Source organism: Tupaia chinensis, unplaced genomic scaffold, assembly GCF_000334495.1.
Source record: "Tupaia chinensis unplaced genomic scaffold, TupChi_1.0 Scaffold000139_1, whole genome shotgun sequence".
NCBI lineage: Eukaryota > Metazoa > Chordata > Mammalia > Scandentia > Tupaiidae > Tupaia > Tupaia belangeri.
In genome coordinates this window covers 2,874,742-2,891,044 of record NW_006159609.1, presented here as the reverse complement: position 1 = coordinate 2,891,044, position 16,303 = coordinate 2,874,742, and the positions used below count along the sequence as shown (strand labels likewise).

Here is a 16,303-nt window from a genome sequence, read left to right as displayed (position 1 = left end):
AAAGAGAGAGGTTGAATATCAAAACACTCCATGAGTCAAAGCAAGCATTTTTAAATAGTACCATGGTTGAGAATCCTGTTTCTTTGAGGCATCTTAAATACATGTAGAATGAAAGGAGGTGAGACCTGAAGAATGCCAGTCAGACTTCGGAGACTATCTGCTCTGATAGTTGGAGCCCTCTTAACGAGTGTGGTGCTGCACATACAGTAGACACCAAGAATCCTGTGTTTCATAGATTTTAGAGCAGGCTGACTAAAGAATAAAAAGCCTTGTGTACAACAGTGAGTGAATTTTATGAATAAATTCCTTGCAAAATAAACCTACTAAGAAATATTCCCCTAAGTTACTGACCACTTTCAGGCTCAGATCTCTCATCTGTACTTACTTGACATTAGGACATGACTCACAGGTAGTGAGGAGTCAACAAAATACATGAATATGAAACAGTACATACTTATATCCTGTACCAAAAACAGCTACTAAAAATACATGCTAGCTTCCTTTATGAGTTCACACTTTTGTACCATACTGATGAATAAAAATGAATTTGGTTATACATTCAGTTGTCTTGGCTGGAACTTGGTTATATGTTGGGTTGTCTTGGATTGAATTTGGTTATGTACTGGAAAAGTCATGATGCATTTTTCTATATAAAAACATATCATGAGTTTTCCAAAAACCCAGTATTTTCTCTTTCTCTTTTGTACTACATCTCTTTCTCATCTCCTCATAAAGTATAGACTTCATGGACAGATAATTTTACAATCTTTGTTTTATTTTCCTGATCTTTTTATATTACCCTCAGTAACTACTCAAATACAAATATGCCTAACAATTTATTTTAAGATTTATTTATTTATTTATTTATTTTGCATAGGGCATGTGTGCTCACTGGAGAGAGACAGAGAGACATAGAGGCAGGGAAAGTGAGAAATCATCCTGGGTGGATGGCCACACCACAATCCTTTCTCCTCCATTCTCTTCTCAGGATTTTGGACATGCACACACATTTACCCAGTATGTTTTGCAGGCTGCTGAGTCCAGGACTCAAACCATGGAGTCAGCCATATGGGATCTAGCACCTTGATCACTATACCACCTGTTAGCCCTATTCCTAATGATTTTTTTTCCCAGGTTTTTGCCATAGGGCTCATGTGCTTGCTGGAAAGAGACAGAGAGAGAGAGTCCAGCACCTTAACCACTATACCACCTGCTGGTACTCCTAATTATTATTATTATTATTTTTTTTTCCTATAGGGTGCATGCACTCGCCAGAAAGACAGAGAGAGACAGAAAGACAGAAAGCAAGAAATCACTCCCCGGGAGGGTGGGGGGATGGCCATGCCACAATTCCTTCTCCTCCCTTCTCCTCTCAAGATCTTGGGCATGTATGTGCACGCACCTGGCATGAGTTTAAGCCCCCGGGTCCAGGACTTGAACAGCAGTCGACTACATGGGAGTCCAGCGACATAACCATTATGCTAACTGCTGGTCCCCCTCCTAATGATTTTTCAAGACCTCATCTCATTTTCCTTTTTTAAGTTTCATGTACTTGTAACGTCCGTAACTTTCACAGCCAGAGTCAAAGCTACAGTCGATTCAATTATTGTTCCTAACTTTTGCTCCCTCCCAGTAATAGAATATGGTCCCCCTGGAGTAGGCAGAGAATTCATCCCTCGCCTGCTGACACCAAGCATGACCTGTGACTTGCTTTGGCCAATGCAATGTTCACAAATGTGATGCAAGCAGAAACTGTAAATGCGCTTGTGTGGTTTGTGGTGGCTTCTTGTACTATCTTGGGCCACAAGAAGAGCTTGCCCCAGATATCCATTGCCTCTTCAATCTGGTTCTCAGAGAGACAAAAGAACAGACCTGAACTTGACCCACCTGAAGCAAGGCCAACCTAGTCGAGTGGTAGACAAGAAAGAAAGAAAGAAAGAGAGAGAGAGAGAGAGAGAGAGAGAGAGAGAGAGAGAGAGAGAGAGAAAGAAAGAAAGAGAGAAAGAAAGAGAGAGAGAGAGAGAGAAAGAGAGAAAGAAAGGAAGGAGGGAAATGAATAATGAGAGAAAGAGAGAGAGAGAGAGAGAGAGAGAGAGAGAAAGAGGTTGGGAGGAAGACTGAGTCATAAGAAAAGTCATAAATATTTTTCTATACAAAAATGTATCATGACTTTTCCGAGGAACATGCATTGGACCATTTCTGCTAGCTCATCGCTGGGAGCCACTGAAGATGTAAGAGCGTTACACGATACTTCTGAAGCAGGACTTTGACTAATACAAAAGCTTTCTCCCTCGTAGACACACCTCCTCTGCCGTAACTGTCTGACATCAGTCTCTCCGACTGAACTGTGAGTTTCTAAATGTGAATAAGTAAATGAGTAAATGAATTAATAAACACAATCTAAATATGTTACATCACCAGGAGATGGCTTTCTAAGTTATTTCTTTTCTTTCATACACAGTGACTTCCTTTGATCTCAAATGCAAGGCAATGAGTTGAGGATGCATCCTGGAACCTGTGTTCCCAGTGAGGTCTTACACTGTCATCTGGTTCAAAGGGAGATTGTTTTTAAGTTCAAGTGGGAAAAGAACAAGGGAGAAAACAATGTAAGTTGTACAACTGTGAGTCTGAGTGCTTTGTATGCCCAGCACCTGCCACTGTGCCTCACATCTACTCAGCATTCAAGTATTCATGGAATAAAAAAATAAATTAAAACAAATGGAAGGGACTTGAGTGTTCGCTTTCCCCTTAACATGAACCTAGCTCTAGGGCCCATAATTGAAACACCGGGTCCATTTTATTCATCAGGTTTCAGCTCCAGGTCTTCCACATGACTGCATGAGTAAGGCATATGACTTCTGTAAGTCTCAGTTAACTCCTGTGCATGACGAGTGTATTCTTTTCCTTATGGAGATTACCACGAGGCTCTGGTGAGAATGCAGGGCATTGTGGAGAACTAAGGAAAAACGAGCAGCTGCAGGAGCAGCAGCACGGGAAGGAAATACAAGAGCTCCAAATGTGAACTGTACTTAATTCGTATTTTCTGTGTCAGCCCTGACACATCACATCTGTGAAAGTCAATGCTCCTTTTTTTCCAAGTTGCCAGGAGGTACATAATGCTCACCAGCAAGAGATAGAGAGACAAAAAAAGAAAGAGAAAGCACTTCCAAATGGGGTGTGGACAGACCACAATCTCCTCTTCATTTCTCCATGCTGTCAGGATTTGGGGCACACACACACACATGCACCCCGCTGAGGTCAGAATTCAAACTGTGTGGTCAGCCATGTAGGATCTGGCTTTTCTTAACCACCAACACTTTTCTTTCAATTATCTGAAAGTTAACTGGAGAAAGAAACCAAGGTCCCAAATAGCTGATGTTTACCTTTGATCCCAGCAAAGAGAAGAGCTGGGTTTGTAGCCCTGATTCTAATCATCTTGCCAGACCAAAGCCAGGTTAAATCCTAGGTTACAACAGAATTTTTTCCCCTGCTGCAAGGAGGGGCCCAGATAGCATCTTCTCCTTTCCCAGATAGCTATTCTTGTACAAAAGCTTACAGACCCCAAGGAAGGGGAGGAAAACTCGTGTAAGTAGTGACTCTCACATGATGAGGCTTTCAGAAGAGAAGGAAATTGTTCTGACAGTCCCATGACACTAAGAATGAAGGCTTGAAAGAAAATCTGGGTAGCAGGAGGAGAGCAAGAACAAATATGCTTAAGTTGGGAAGAATGACACATGGCAGTAAAAAAGCCCTGATCCATGAAAAGACTCATCCCCAGTGGTAATACTTACAAAAACCATCATGCATGAACTAAATGCTTTGTAATCTTCCTAGATCTCAGTGGCATCTAAGGGTGAATGGAATAATCCATAGATGGTTTACAAAAATCTTAGCACAGAGCAAGTTGAGTGTGAGAATGAGAGAATCTTTGCTTGCCTCCCTCCCAGAAGAAAGATGTCCCCACAATATAGCAGATGGGCGGCCATCAGCCTACCAGGCCCATGCTGCCAGGGTATCCACAGCCAAAGCTACTGTTGCCCTGCTCCACTCTCAGGTTCACTTTGCATTCTAGTTGACTTGCCCGTAAATTCCACCTGTGAGCTCCATTTCATCCTGTGCTATGGACCCACATTTAGGGTATACTCCTGTATATGTAACAACTTAAAAGAAATCTCCAATACATGTAACCATTTAAAAGGAAGACAGATGTCATGCTCTCCTTGAGTCTTTGTTGAGAGGAAGACAAACTTTCTTCCCTCAACTTTTCCTCACATGATGTTTTGTTTGCTTTTCTTAATTTGCCAGAGGGCACATTCACTTGCCAAAGAGAGACAGGGAGATAGAGAAAGAGGGAGAAAGTACTTCCAATGGGGTATGGCAATCTCCAATTTCTTCTCCTCTGTTTCTGCATTCTGTCAAGATTTGGGGCATACAAGCACATGAACCTGGACTGTTTCTCAAGCTATTGGGGCCAAGATTTGAACCGCACAGATGACCATGTGGGATCCATCTGCCTTAGCCACTACACCACAAGAGTTACCCTCCCTCACATGATGTTTTCTAAACCTTTCATGATCTTGGTCATTTTACTCTTGACTGAAAAATGAGCAGGTGGTGCTCCTAGTATACATGTGATCTCTGTTATCACGGGGACCATCCAGGAAGGTATTTCCACATCATGCAGATGAGGATAATGGGGCTCAGGAAGAGAAACCATTTATCAAAGTCACTCGACCAGAACATGATCTGAACCTAAGGTTTAAGGTTCTTTTCTTTTCTTTTTTTTTTTTTTTTTTGTTTGCTATAGGGTGTGAGTGCTTGCCAGAAAGACAGAGAAAGTGAAAAATCACACCTGGGGGAAGGAGGGGTGGGGATAACCATGCTGCAATCCCTTTTCTTTTGGGGATTTTGGGTACATGCATTCATGCGCCTGGTGTGATTTTTTAAGTCACTGAGTCCAGGACTGAAACTACACAGTTAATCATGTAGGATTCAACTGCTTTAACTTTCAAGCCATTTGCTGGCCCCTTCAAAGTTTAAGATTCTATAGCAACTATTTTCAACCTTTCACTGTATCACCACTCCGCTACTGCTCAGAAGGGCCACACAGCTGGCTAGGGGCAGACACAGGACTAGTTCCCAGGATTCCTGGTTCCTAGGCCTCTTTTTACCCTGCTATTCCTCCCTTTGTGCATTCTATGTTCATCTTTGTCACCTCCTATGGGATATATACATTCCTCCTCAAACGTGGCATTCGTTCTCTGTACAACTTGTTAGGAATTGGGAAATGACTGGGCCTTTGGAGTTTGTCTTAGAGATAGACAAAGAAAAGAGGACAAGCATGGGACAGAGGGAAAAAGATACCTGTGTCAATATGCAGGTGTTTATACTAGCTCATTAGCTTCTTAGAATGACACAGATAGCTGGAACCAGACACAATAACTAAATAGTCCATATGTGTAGAATTTCATATGTTTTAACTCAACCAGAATGTTTTATTGTATGCCTACATCAAAATGGTTTATACAAAAAGCAAACTTTGCCCATGTCCTGTTGGGAAACAAAGTTGCATGAATATCTTCATGTTTCTGCATGGTCAGAGCTTTCAGTAATCTATGCCAGAGAGAGACAGAGAGAGAGGGAGAAAGCATGTAAATCACTTGACCTAATGTGTTGCCTAAATTGGATTTCTTGAGAGAAAAGAATCATCAATTGCCTTGTGACTGGTTCAAGGTGGCCTCTCATAAAATATTAGCTGGATGAACGAATGGTATTAATCTATGAAGAAACAACTCAATGGAAGAATTTAGAAGAAATAAAAAAGAATTAGTTTTTTATCCAATAATAAGTTTCTACTTTATTTTTCATAAAGGAACAACTAGAGATTCAAAACTAACAGCCACCCTCAAGATAAAACGTCTTCACTTTTACAAGAATTCTTCCAAAGGTGGAAGCCCTTTTTCTACTTTGCTCATTTCCCCAAGGTCCAGGCTGATACAATTGACAGCTGATGTCTCTCAGAAGCTGGCTTGGTAATCTACAACAAAGAATGAAGGAAGAGGATGGACAGTGAAAGATTACTTACATGTGACAACTCCTCTACCCCTTATCTCATATATGAAACTAGTGAGAATGCCTTTGCATTTCTGAAAAGTTCACTTTTGGCTCCTTCTGCTATTCAGGGGCCTGAAGTTTAAACTTGTAGTACTCAAAGGGATCAAACATTTCAACTAAGCCCCAACCACGGACATGGTCATAGGCCTTGTGAGGAAGGCAGAATATCCATGAATAGCCTTTGTACAACACAGTAATAATGGAGGCAGAACCAAGCATTGGGAGGGCTACAGGGATTTGGGAAGAAGATAAAATGAGGGGAGCCCTGAGGGCTGAATCAGAGAGGTGGGCAGAGCACAGGGCCATGAAACCAGAGAGGAGCTCAGAAGGAAGACTAGTAATTGGAGTCCAGGGCAACAATGACTGGGGTCACGATGATCTCAATTGTCAGGGGAGAAAATTTAAACCTGACTTTTTCCACATTTTTCAGTCTTGATAAATGTGCTACAACCACCCATTTAATCTACATTTTCTTGTATCAGGATTCCAAGAGACAAGAACAGTAAAGAAAGAAAGGGGCTCAGAAAATGGGCAGTTGGAAATTCATTTTAAACTTCACATTTAGGCTGAAAGTTCAGATCAAATCTAGAGCAGGGGTGGCAATCTACACAAGGCTTTTTTACCTTTGATCAAAAATCAAGAAGGGGTTTTAAGACACAGTCGAACAGGATACAACTGACATTGCATGAAGCTGCGGTAAAAGTCAAACACATCCATGGACTCTGACTGATTACGTGGCTTGAAGAACACCAGGAGCCTTGCCTTGGATGAAAAAAGCCAAAGCGAAACTTCCTCTGTCCTGGGAATGGCAGCATCCACCACAGTCTAGATCTCAATCTTGGAAGAAGGTAAGGAGTACGTCTTGAGAGTTCTGACAGTGTATGCAGCTCCTGTCCTCATAGAGCTTACATTCTGGAAAGGAGGCCAAATGCTGAATAAGCCCAAGAAGTCCTACAAAGCAGAGGAGCAGGGGATAAAGAACTTTTTAACCAGGGAGCTTCATGTAGTCTTGAGGCCAGAGAGGGTTTCCTTGAAGAAATGTCAGTTGCAGACCCTATAGTGATGTCTTAATTGGGAGTACTATCACTTTAAGTATTTATGCTTGCTTCAATAAAATACTAGTATTCAAATATGACTGATCAGCAACAGAGTCACAGACATTGCTCAAGACCTCTGAATAAAAATCCTCAGGGCTGATATCCAGGAATCCATATTTTCTAAAATATTCCCATAGTTTATGGATATCTGGCTGGGTTTAGAGTTACAAAGGATTCTCAGTAGATCAGAAACAACTGATGACTGGCTCAAGAATACTGTAATTAAACAAGGTTACACATATTTGGGCCAGTAGGTGGCACAGTGGTTAAGGCGCTGGACTCCCACATGGCTGACCTTGGTTTGAGTCTCAGACCCAGGGGCTTGAAAATAACCCTGGGTGCATGTGTGCCCAAAATCTCGATAAAAGAATGGAGAAGGGATTGCCACATGGCTATCCCCCAGCCATGGGGGAGGATGAAAATTTCTCATTTATGTGTCCTACTGGGAAAAAAAATTAAAAAGCTATAAATACTCATTTGTGTATCAATTGTTTTTTATTTGTGACAATAGGAAACACAAGAAACAAAGTAACAACTGAATACGGGGGTCATAATTACTTCTTTATGTCTATGAGGTTGAGCTAAGAAGGTTATACCAACAGCTGAAGGTCATACAGCTGCCTAATGTTAGAGCTAGGACACCCCCAGGAGACCTCCTTTGTCTTCCAAAACATACTCAGTTTCGATGTAAGTAAGAATTTGTAAAGGGACTAATAAATGGGCTGGGCTGCATCTCATAGCTTTCCTGAAAGTAGCACACTGATAACAGAAGTAATTAAGGATGAATTCTAGATGTAATTATTTTCTAGGTTTCAAATTTAGAAGGAGTGGAGGAAACAGCTGATTTATTAACTAGGCTGGAATTAAATCCAGGATCATAAAGTTAACTGAACTGTAGCCATCACCAACTCAAACTGAAAAAAGACTACAGAAAACCTCATTTGGGTACAATCATAGACATTCCTACCCAGCCTGAGAGTAAGGGACTCTCCAAATGTACTAAGTCAGAGGTACCCAAACTGGCTATATGAGGGGACTGCGAAAGGTCTATGGAAAAATGGAACTAAAGTATAAGTTTATTTTGATGACCCTCTACAAAGAGAAATCCATGCATAGATTTTTCCCAGTACACATTTTCCATGAACTTTTGAAGAATTCCTTCTTATACATTAGCACCACGCACCACCTGAAAAGCTTTTATTTAGTTGTTTGTTTGTTTTTCCTCCTAGAGGAAAGAGAAGGAAGGAGAGAGAAAACGAGAACTTACAGCCCCCTGCCCACCTCCCAGGAAAATGGCTATGCTACAATCCCTGTTCCTCCATTATCCTTTCTGGGATTTTGGGCACACATGCACAGGTACCCAGCATGATTTTTAAGCCACAGGGTCTGCGGCGACTCAAAATGTGGTCAGCCATGTGGGAGTCTGATGCCTTAACCACCACACCACCTGCTGGCCCCCAAGTTCGTTTTTTTTTTTTTTTTTGCCATGGGATTCTGGTCACATATGCACACATGCCTGGTGTGATTATCAAGCTACCAGGTACAGGACTCAAAACAGAGTCAACCATGTGGGAGTCTAGTGCCTTAACCACTATGCTACCTGCTGGACCTCAATTTTTTTTTTCTTTTTTTAATTTTCAAAGACAGGGTTTCACAGTGTCACAGTTCTCCTGCTTCAGCCTACACGAGTCATTGGGATTATAGGTACATGCCATCATGCCCAGACTTTAGACTGGACCAGGATTCAAACCTGGGCCTTCCACATACTCCCTTCTGTGAAACCCAGAATCTTGGCAGTGCATACCACCACAGCTGGGCCTGACAGGGTTCCCTTTTACTCCATCGTGTTTGGAAATCCCATGCTGTGGATTTTCCTTCATTTCTCTGTTGTGTTTACAACCCCCATTACCTTCCTCTAAAGGCATTCCTTAAATGACTCTCGTGCTATAGGAGAAACTTGGCCCTTTTATGAAAGAGAAAGAATATAAAATTGTAAGTCACAAGATTTGGTTTGATAGCTGGTCCCTATTTACTAACTTGTTGACCACAAACATAGCAACTTATCCTGGGCCTTGGTCTGCTCATCTCTTCAACTGAGACCAGCTACTGCCCACCTCCCTTGCTGAGTCACTACAGGGCACCAATGAGACCCTGTATGGAAAGACATCTCAAAAACTACAAAACACTCTACAATTGCATTTATTCATTCATCTTCGAACACAGCGTGAGCTGCAAAGAGACACTGGAAGTTGGGATAAGAGGAGGGGATACTTCATAGTACACTCAAGAAGAAATGAAGAATGCTTTCATTTTACCTGCCTTCACATAGTCCATTACAAAAAAGGGAGTAGTATTCTACTTGTAGATGCCAAATAACCACAGGCGCACTCTCCTCAAAGGGGTCTTAGGGATTATCTAACTTGTTATCTATGAAGAGCTCATGAGGTGATATTCCCAAGTGAGCACTACCTCTCCAAGATACCATGCTAAACTCTACCTATATGATACTCCTGAATCTTCAAAATCCAATCATCCTTCAAGGCATTTGTCATATTCCAGAAAGACTTTCATTATGTGGGAGGACATGGGAGAAATAACCAACCATATCTGTGACTGCATTTGACATTAATATTGAATTACTGGAAAATTCATGGCTTTTTTAATGTTTTTCTATGCAAAAATGCATCATGACTTTTCCAACAACCCAATATTAAATAGCAGAACCAACCATTCCAGCCTCATATAGTTTTCCCCAAGTTCCAGTTCTCTTATTTATTTCCCAGGCCAGGCTGGATTTGATTCAGTTCAATGCCTCACAGAAGGATAAAACCCTAATGAGCAAATCTCATGAAATATTCTGCTGGTCTTTTGCAGAAAACAGCTGGAGTGACCTTAGGAATTCCACTAATTCCCCCTACCACAGCCTAAAAATAGCCAAAGAGTAGTCTAGCTAGTGATAGCCTTTCCTTTAAAGGAAGTAATATGCAAAAAGGCATGCTGGGGTCATTAACCTAAACCATGCAGTCCCCATAATAAATCCTTGGCCAAACATTCCTGTGAGAATCTGCCTTCACAAAGTCAGTACTGAAATTTCATTGTGACCTCACACCCCACTCCTTACTGTGTAAAGACAGAAATTATCTGCCACTAATTACCTGTTTGGCCACGAGTAATTCACCTCCCTGTCCTTGCCTTCAGTTTTCACATCTGTAAAATGACGTGCTAGACTCTGACCTCTAATGTCTTCTTTAGTTGTAAGATTCCCTGAGAGATATACTGACCAGCTCCTCATTGCCTTCTGAATAAAATTAAAATTAAAATCCCTCAGTGTTACACCAGCTCCTCCAGATCAGCTCTCTAGTTTCCTTCCATTTCTCCCTATATCCCAAATTTTCTTTTTTTATAAAGTTTATTTTTCTTGGGACCAGCAGTTAGCATAATGGCTATGCCGCTCGACTCCCATATAATCGACCACAGTTCAAGTCCCAGGCCCGTGGCTTAAACTCACATGGGGCGTGTGTGCGTGCATGCCCAAGATCCTGAGAAGCGAATGGAGAAGGGATTGTGGCATGGCCTTCCCCTCTGGGAGGTGATTTCTTACTTTCTGTCTCTCTGTCTCTCTCTGTCTTTCCAGCGAGCACACGTGCCCTAGAGCAAAAACCTCTCAAAACAAAAAAAGTTTATTTTTATTTTTTAAGGTTTTTAATTTTTGTTCCATGAGAGAAAGTGAAAGAGACAACATCCCCAACTATGTATCTTGAAGCCACAACCACCTCTAGCTTCATCCAGGCCTGGACCACGGGCATATGTGAGCCCAGTACACTCAGGAAGTTCTCTCGATGCAAATCCAGAACCCCTTCTGATGGTTCAGCTCCAAGAGCACTATTTTATCAGCATACCACTGTCTAGCCCCCTACTTATTTATGTTCATAAGAGAAAGAAAGAGACCTCTGTGCCTTTGGACCATGCAGCTCCCTCTACTTGCAAGGCCCTCCTGCAGTTTCTTAAATCTAATTATCTTTCAAGACCTAGTCTAGGTGTCACCTCCTTTGGGAAGATGAGTCTAGCCCCTTCATCACAGTTGGGTTAGTCTCCTCTGTGGTCTCCCAAGATTCTGTGACACATAGCAACTATCTTTGTTTTGTTTTGTTTTTAAAGAATTATTTATTAATTTATTCATTCATTTATTTTTTAATTTGACTAGAGACACACACACACACACACACACAGAGAAGGAAAGTGAGAAAGCATGCCACCAGGTCCGGGACTTGGACTGTGGTCGGCCATGTGAGAGTGTCCAATGCCTTAACCACCATGCTATCTGCAAGTCCGCCATAGCAATTGTTTTTTTCCTCACTTGTCTCCATTATAAGCCTGAGCTCTCCCTCAAGGTAGACCCATCATGTCTATCTCGTCCGTATTCTCAACATACAACCTGTGTCTGCCACTCAATATTTGGAGATATTTTATACCAAATTCCACAGAAGTACCACATTCACTTTATAGTATCATTTCAAAAACACAAAAATATATTTGTTTATTTCAAGAAATGGTTTCTCTATTTAAAAAGTGAGAAAGTAAACTATCTCCAAGCCTTTGCCTTATTAGGAAAAAATATATATAGCTGTTCAGATTTGTGACATAATCTTTGCAGTCAGAAAAATAAATACATTTGCCCCTGAGAAACCATTCTTTAAACCAACTAAACCACAGTTCTTACAAGGCAATTTAAAATTAGAAATGATGTCCAACTTAGTGGTTTTTCCTTTTGTCGGGAAGAAGGAAAATATCCCAAAGGGATAAATTATACACTTTCTGAAAATTCTCAACCAAGTCCTGGAAAATCAGATGAAAAATGGCAAGAAAGAATGTGATCTTGTACAGAAAATCAAAATGCTTTTTCTGAATACTAATAACATTAAAAGCTATGTGCATGTATTATAGAAGATAAAAGAAAACTAAACTAATACAATTACTTGATGTAACTTGGACACGGTAAAAGAGCTGGAGAAGAAACACATATTTTATCATCCTCTATCTACCACCTTTTCCCATCTGTTCACATTATTTCTATGTCTGTGAGGCAAACCAGCAAAGTAGGCACTATCAACTGTACTGCACAGAGGAAAGCCAAGTTCATGGTTGTTAAACCTGTATTGCTTCTAAGCAATAGAGTCATTTTGTTTGTTTGTTTGTTTTGTTTTTTTAAGAGAGATTTTTGTTATAGGGCATGTACTTGCTGGAGAGAGAGAGAGAGACAGAAAGCAAGAAATCACCCCCTGGGGAAGGGCCATGCTGCAATCCCTTCTCCTCCAGTCTCCTCTCAGGATTTTGGGCACAAGCACACATGCATCCAGCGTGAGTTTTAAGCCACTGGGTCTGAGACCCAAATTGCAGTAGACTACATGGGAGTCCAGTGATGTAACCATTACACCATTTGCTGGTACCAACCGAGTCAGGATCTTAATACAACTCAACCTAGCTGCAAAGTTCTATCCAATACACCAGGAAGAGCAGTGATGAAATGAAGGAAAGAGAACCATACGGCATCCTGCAAAAGAACCTACCAATGAAAACAAAGAAGCAAAAAGGATCTGGGGTTTCCCTCAAACCCCTGCATACTCAAAATGCTGGACTTTGCAGTACAGAACACTGTTAAATTGGATGAGTGATGCCACCAGTTAAGAGAGGGATTTTTATTCTTTGCATAATCCCAATTTAGCAGCAAATAAACAAAGTGTGGAAAGCTGGCAGGCAGCATGATGTTTCATCTGCAAATCTATTTTTCTGAAACCCTTATGAACAACAACAAAAAAATCCTTTGCATTGATCTGGGAACGAGTTCTACAGTATTAGTCAAACCTTAAAACACCTCCAAAGGCAGGCACAAATGATCAGTGACACTTCACTAGCTAAAGTCAGCCTGTGCACTGCCCAGTGGAGCAGCCAAGGATCTGGGCTCTGGTCCTTGTTCTGCCACTAATGACTGAAAGCCTTGGTTTCATCTCATCTGTAAAACGAGGCATGTGGATGCTGACCTCTCAGGTAGTCCCGGTTCGTTCGTTCGTTCTTTCTTTCTTTCTTTCTTTCTTTCTTTCTTTCTAAGCCACTGGGTCTGAGACCCAAATTGCAGTAGACTACATGGGAGTCCAGTGATGTAACCATTACACCATTTGCTGGTACCAACCGAGTCAGGATCTTAATACAACTCAACCTAGCTGCAAAGTTCTATCCAATACACCAGGAAGAGCAGTGATGAAATGAAGGAAAGAGAACCATACGGCATCCTGCAAAAGAACCTACCAATGAAAACAAAGAAGCAAAAAGGATCTGGGGTTTCCCTCAAACCCCTGCATACTCAAAATGCTGGACTTTGCAGTACAGAACACTGTTAAATTGGATGAGTGATGCCACCAGTTAAGAGAGGGATTTTTATTCTTTGCATAATCCCAATTTAGCAGCAAATAAACAAAGTGTGGAAAGCTGGCAGGCAGCATGATGTTTCATCTGCAAATCTATTTTTCTGAAACCCTTATGAACAACAACAAAAAAATCCTTTGCATTGATCTGGGAACGAGTTCTACAGTATTAGTCAAACCTTAAAACACCTCCAAAGGCAGGCACAAATGATCAGTGACACTTCACTAGCTAAAGTCAGCCTGTGCACTGCCCAGTGGAGCAGCCAAGGATCTGGGCTCTGGTCCTTGTTCTGCCACTAATGACTGAAAGCCTTGGTTTCATCTCATCTGTAAAACGAGGCATGTGGATGCTGACCTCTCAGGTAGTCCCGGTTCGTTCGTTCGTTCTTTCTTTCTTTCTTTCTTTCTTTCTTTCTTTCTTTCTTTCTTTCTTTCTTTTTTTTCCCCCCTCTCATGGAAAAAAAAAGCCTAATGACAAAAAGAATGCCAATACTACCACCATGCTGAGGGAGAGAGATCCAGAAGCAGACAACTGGAGGAAATAACTTACCCTGCTGGCCAGTGCAAAAAGCTTTTTAAAGACTCAACACTTTTCATAAGGTGTAGTGATAGTGAAGGAGAGAATAATAATTAGGAAAATAGGCAATGACAAAGTCTTCTTTTTTCATTGTCTTTCCTCCCTCCCTCCTATCCTCCTTCTTTCCTTTCTTACTGAGAAGGTCCTGTGTTTGGGGCTCAGTTAGATACAACAGAAGCAATTATGAAGCAGTAAGACCCGGTTCCTGTTGTCAAGAGATTTGGGCTCATAGTAATAAAAAGAGCTCCCTGCTATGGTTGGAAATTCACGTAATAAAATTTGGTTGCGATGGGATTAAGAGAGTGAAAACTTAATCTGACTATGGGATTAAGAAGTAGAGCCTTTGGAAGGTGATTAGGATTAAGGTCATGGGGTGGGGGAGGGCCCCATGATTGAATCCTGATGGTTTTATAAGGACAGACACACAGAAATAGATACACACATGCTCTTTGCTCTGTCCTGCCATGTGATACCCTGCACCTCCTGGAAACTCTTCAGAAAGCTCCCGTCAGCAAGAAGGTTCACCATCAGATGCAGCTCCTCAGCCCTGGACCTTCAGAAACATAAGCTAAATAAACCTATATTCTTTTAAAATTACCCAGATTGAGTTACTAAGCAACAGAGAGCAAACAAAAACACCCTATTTGCACAATGTTGGGGGTTTACACTGTACTTTAGTACAGGCATTCTTCACAACAACCAAATGAGTAGGGAGAACAGGCAGAAAGAACACTGATGCTCAGCAAGGTTCAGTGGCTTACCCAAGGTCACAGGTGTTCCTTGACAGGGCTAGGAAGAGGACATATTTGCCAAGGAGAAAGAAGAAAACAACAGGGTATATTCAAATGTCAGTTGTGTGATTACAGGAGACGTGAAGAGAGATAGGGCAAGATCTAGAAAGAGGTGAGACTTGAATTGGGGGGACAGACTTCATACAAATCACATGTCAACACACTGAATTCAATGCAGAAGATGGTACTTGGGAGAGGGTGGAGTAAAGAAAGACAAAGGGATGTCTATACTTGTACATACACAAGAGTACATTGTCTTCCATTTAATAAGTGGACATTCTTTAGCCACCATCAGTGTAATTAGCATCTGTGCTCTGAGTAATTTTCCCTAGAGCAGAAGTGGGTAGCCTTGAGTCTTACCTTTCCCTTGACACTCAGACACGGGGCTCACATCAGGTTAAGAATATGTGATCTGTACCACTGAGGAAAGGTAAAAAACCCTGACATTGCCACTCTTTTTTTTTTTCTTTTTTTGGAGAGATTTTTGCTATAGGGCGCGTGCGCTTGCCAGAAAGACATAGAAAGACAGAGAGACAGTGAGAAGTCACCCCCCCCCAGGGGGGATGGCCACACTGCAATCCCTTCTCCACCATTCTCCTCTCAGGATCTTGGGCATGCACACACACACGCCCGGCATGAGTTGAAGCTACTGGGTCCGGGACTCGAACCACAGTCAACTACATGGGAGTCCAGTGACATAGCCATTACGCTAACTGCTGGTCCCGCCCCACTGGCACTCTTGACCATTACTGTAAATATCTGTGCTACTTGGCCTTCTCGGTCGAGATATGCCTCTATGTGGGTGTGACTAATAACATGCTTGTACTGCAAGCCTGCCTTCCCAGACCGCATTCACTGCTACCAAGGCTCACGAATGTAATTAACAAGTAACCTGGACTTGTTCCTGAGGCAGAAAGGTAGAGGAAGGGGAAGATTTCAAGGTGATGATAGAGCCTCCAAATTACAGAAGGGTTTAATAAAACAGGCCCAGGCTCTTATATTAGAGAGAATGGAATTTAAGACAAAATAAATAAATAAATAAAAACAGCAAACTGTACAATCAGTGGGAGACCTTAAAGATAAAGTATGAAATTTCAATTAAAACACAGACTTGTTTTTGATAGGAAAGTTAAATGTTAGAATCCCAAGTTCCTCTTAGCATAAGTATGGGTCTTACTTTTTACAGAATTCTGATTCCAATTTTATTTTACCGGGTAATACTTTGAACAATACCTATTTTATCAAGAGTTTTGGGGTAAAATTTGCAAGTCTAATTCATACAGTGTAGGCTATGATTAAATAATC

At 41.5% G+C, this 16,303-nt stretch overlaps 1 protein-coding gene across 13 annotated transcripts in view; it reads right to left on the bottom strand.

Annotated features, from left to right (window-relative positions):
* The window catches only part of SYTL2 (synaptotagmin like 2), a 120,891-nt gene that overhangs the window by 70,572 nt on the left and 34,016 nt on the right, over window positions 1–16,303 (bottom strand). The window lies entirely within an intron of this gene.